We start from the raw sequence: 4,483 nt of genomic DNA on the forward strand, positions 1-4,483 counted from the left end.
GGTGGGGGGGGGGGGGGGGGGGGGGGGGGGGGGGGGGGGGGGGTAATACGACGATGGCGGTTAGCCGCGTACGCGAAATGACCTGTCTTATTTGGCAGTGGACCCTTTGGGCATTCGGACGCCCGGGCGAGCACGTACCTTCACCCGTTCGCGTTAAAGTACCGTCCCTCGATTAATCTCGGCCGTGGATAGTTAACGAATGGAGGAGTCCGAAGTGACGAATCGGCCTCAAGACCGATGCAAACGGACGCGAGAGCCTCGAACGAGGCAGCGATCACGCAAGAAAGTCGCGGGCGCGCGCTTCGCCCGATTAGATCGCGCATTGCGCAAGCGGGGATTACCAGCGGCCGATCGAGATTGGCACTTGTCCAGGCGAGGTAAGAGTCAAAAGAGCTCCGGAGGTGCACTCGCGTGGAAGCGCGAGAGGGCAAGTGAAAGTCTAGCGCTCCCAGGACGAGGTGCCGCGGTGGGAGCCGCGTGGCGGTCGGGCGGGGGAGGGGCAGTAGTAGGTTGCGCAGCTGCGTGTGTATTCATCGCTGCTTGGCGGAACGTCGGGCCAAAAGGAAAAAATATCCACCCATTGGCTTCGGGACTTTCACGGAAATGTTATTAATGCGTGGAACGAGCGCCGCTGCGCAAAATTATCTCGAGCGACGAGTTCCGCTAAGAGGATCCTCCGGCAGCTCCGTCGGCTTTACGAGCTTACCTACGTTGTGCGTTCTCTATTGCGCCTCGCGTATGTATATTATTAATATACATTACGGGGGACGGCATTAGACATACACCTACATTGGCGAGCGAGGCGACGCTCCAGGTAGGTAGATAGGTAGGCAGCCAGGCAGGTCAAGCAGCCAGGCATACCATTCCCCAAGTCAATGCCGATTGTTGCACCTCTCATATTTCAACGGTACGCGAATTTCTCTTTATGCACGGGTCTCCCATTGATGCTTAATGGGCGCGATTTGAAGAAGATCGTTTGCTTTTCGAGGTCTCCTCCTCGACAAGGCGAGTCACAATGGCGAAGCTTGCGGCAACATTGCGTCACAATGGAGCCTCGATACGCCGCTGCTCCTAAAGATTTGATTTATGCGATAAAAGCGAGACAATACCGCCATTTCTCCATCTGCTTATAAAGAAGAGCATCGATCACGTATATTTGTATAATAATTACCCGCGCGATCGATCACGAGTACTCGATTCGCGGGAAAGTTACATATCTCTCTCTCTCTCTCTCTCTCTCTCTCTCTCTCTCTCTCTCTCTCTCTCTATCTATCTCTCTCTCTATCTATCTATCTATCTCTCATCTCGTCAGGTGATTCCTCGAACGCGTCGCTATGCCTTCGGCGTGTGAACGGGAACTCGCGTATTGGATGAGAGTCGCCGTCGACGGCTGCGCGATGTCAAGGATAATACTCGACGACTGGCTAACCTGGGACGCTCGATTACATTAGGCTGTTTACATTAATTGGCAATATCGATCAAAATTAACCACAAAACAGCGTGCTTTCTAATATTGGCGATGGCGCGCTCACGCGTCCTTTACGTATTTCGGGGGTTCCAAGCGCGAGGAGCCACTCGCCACTTGACCGCCGTAAAATTGGCAACAATTGCAACTACAACGACGACAATAGCAACAACAAAAATAACGACGACAACGACAACAGCAACAACGACGACGACGACGACGACGACGACGACGACGACAATGACAATGATAATTAATAACAACAACGAGAAACAACGATAAGTAGCGATCGTGCGAGCGCACGAGACAAAGATGTACATACAGCATCGTGTTATTTACATTTCGTTTGGACCACCCACTAGTACGACGATCCAGCTCATTGGAAACTCGCTCGCTTTGGGATTTATACTTTAAGAGCGAGTGCCATTCGTGGACAAGACTTTGTCAATCTGGCCTATCATATATTTCAATAACATTACATACTGTGACTAATTCTATTTCCTGGCGCATGTTGGTGAAATCCGGGAGAAACGCCGGGAGTTTATTTCGAGGGAAGCCGAGCCGTTATATCAAAGCAAAATATTAGCGCCCGCGCGCCACACGCACGCGCCCTCACGTACGCAAGTGCACAAAGTCAGCGTCGTCACATAAGCCGGAATCGCTGCGCCTTACGGTAATGCCAAACAACATCAACCAAGCAACTAACTGATCCACAGCAAGAAAGATAGCTAGCTATTAATTAATTATAAATAATAGAGCTGCTATGAAAATTTTATGTAAACGAGGACATTCGGCACATCGTCGCCTCCATCTCTTCCTTCTCCATTATATCGCTCGGGTAAGAAATTTTACTACTCGCGAAAGAATGCCGTCTCGAATGCAGACTCGAATCAAACAATTGACGCCACAGAAGGAAAATAGCCTTAAAACAAAGCCGCGTGCGAATCGAAAATATAATGCAGACATTTTATTAGCAGCTACAAACAATAAACTACTTCGAATTGTATTGTCAATGGCGCCTGGCCCACTATAAGGGTAATGGAAATTAGTCATTAGCATAACTGGAAATTACTTGGACCCAACGACGGCCCCTTATACCTTCCGTTCCGTTATACCCTAGCTCCCCTATGTATGTAACGTTGTTGTTTTTTTTTTTGTTTTGTTTTTTTATTTTTTTGATTTTTTGATTTTTTTTGATTTTTTTTGATTTTTTGTTTTATTTTCCTCCTCGACAGCATAACTCACAAACAAATGGCACTGGCGCGCTAAAAATTTGCAGCGATATTCCCTCGTAATCTGATTAAGCTTAAGCATATAAAACCGAATCTTTTCTCGGTATTGAATAAAATATCTTGATAATTCGGCTTTTTATGTAGAATAATTGTGCCTCGTCAACAAATAAATGGCCCAAATAAATTTTAATAAATGACAAAATATGTTCACCGTTATAAGTGGCGTGGCCTTGGTATTCGCATTTATTGTAAAGTTTGGCCGGCCATTTAACCGCAGCACCTCCCTCGAATTCGTAATTTAAAATGATATAATAATTGCACTGGACAGTATTTTCAGTCCTTTTGGGTACTTCCATAAAGCAATTAAATAAATTAATAAAATAAAAAAAGACCAAAAGAAACAAAACAAAAAAAAAAAAAAAAAAAAAAAAAAAAAAAAAAAAAAAGAATCATAAATATTAATTTTAAAGCCATATACATTCCAACTTTTCAACTATTACGTTAGTCAATGTGCAAATTTATAGAAAAACAAAAAAAAAAAAACAAAAAAAAAACAGAACAACAAATAAAAAAAGATAAGCAATAACTGTCACACGCTTACTTGCAAGTACGCTATTTTCATGTTCACGATCGTTATAATTAATGTTAAACAAAGAAACGAAACGGTTCGGTGCATAGAACTTTACGAATTACTAGATGAGCAATTGCAATATGGTTAACGGGGTTGAGTGATTAATTAATAATCGGAAAACGCTGCTGAATAAGTCGAAAAAAAGTGAAATTAAATTACGTTACAATTGCTCTTGGTTAATTGGCTTATATTAGCTGTAATATAGTGGCTCCGAGATTTCTTCATTCCCATTGGAGGAAGGGGGACGTCAGTCGTGTGCTTTCATCCTACACCGTATCTCCGAGACTTGCCCAAATTAGAGTCGACAAACTCATTTTCTTTACTTTGATATTTATTATTCGTAAACAACGTTGGCCCAACGTAGTAGTACCGAAGCATGTTTTTTTTCTCTCTCTCTCTCTCTCTCTTTCTTTAGACTTTCCAGCAAGCAGTCGAGTGCTCGTTAAGTATATAATTCTCGTACTTTATTTATTTATAACGATCCACAAAAGCCTTCCCCGGGGCACTTCGAATTTATATGTACTTATGTAATAATACAGCTTATAAAGCTGTTACTGCCGGAGTACTAAAGGGTAATGAGTTGGGTGATTGATAAAGAATAAGACTAAGTATGTTTTGCCGAGAATGTATCGTTGTTATTCGTTCACTGCCGCTCTTTTGACATTTTATATCTGACAATTTGTCTATTTACAATAGTATTGATATAATGATACAATAATATTAATTAATCATAATTGTACACGGCCACTACAAATATACAGATTTGCATCTTTCTTTACAAAACGGTATAATCTACGAAGTCTTTACAATGCGTTTTCCTATAAAATAATGCGCAAATAAATTGGGACACGGGAAGAGATAATTTGTAGGGAGAAAGAGAAGAGGACCTTGGTGAAAAAAAATAAATAAAATAAAATGAAAAATAATAATAAATAAATAAATAAAAAAAAAAGCGTTCGATTGTTCTTTATTTCCTGGTAGTGAAAAAAAAATAAATAAAACGAAAATAATGAATACGTACATGATGATAAAGAAGAATAAGTTGAAGAAAAAAAATTACAATCGTTCGTCAATGGATATTTTTTTTAACCAAGGTCCATAGTTATGTAGGATATCAGAAAAAAATGGATGATGTACAATGGGAAAAGATGTAAG

The 4,483-nt window shown here is 42.0% G+C and overlaps 1 protein-coding gene across 1 annotated transcript in view; it reads right to left on the reverse strand.

The window, feature by feature from the left end:
- The window catches only part of LOC105364394 (prostatic spermine-binding protein-like), a 9,891-nt gene that overhangs the window by 4,550 nt on the left and 858 nt on the right, over positions 1-4,483 (reverse strand). The gene's annotated exons all lie outside the window — the stretch shown is intronic.

Source organism: Ceratosolen solmsi, unplaced genomic scaffold, assembly GCF_000503995.2.
Source record: "Ceratosolen solmsi marchali unplaced genomic scaffold, CerSol_1.0 scaffold10, whole genome shotgun sequence".
NCBI lineage: Eukaryota > Metazoa > Arthropoda > Insecta > Hymenoptera > Agaonidae > Ceratosolen > Ceratosolen solmsi.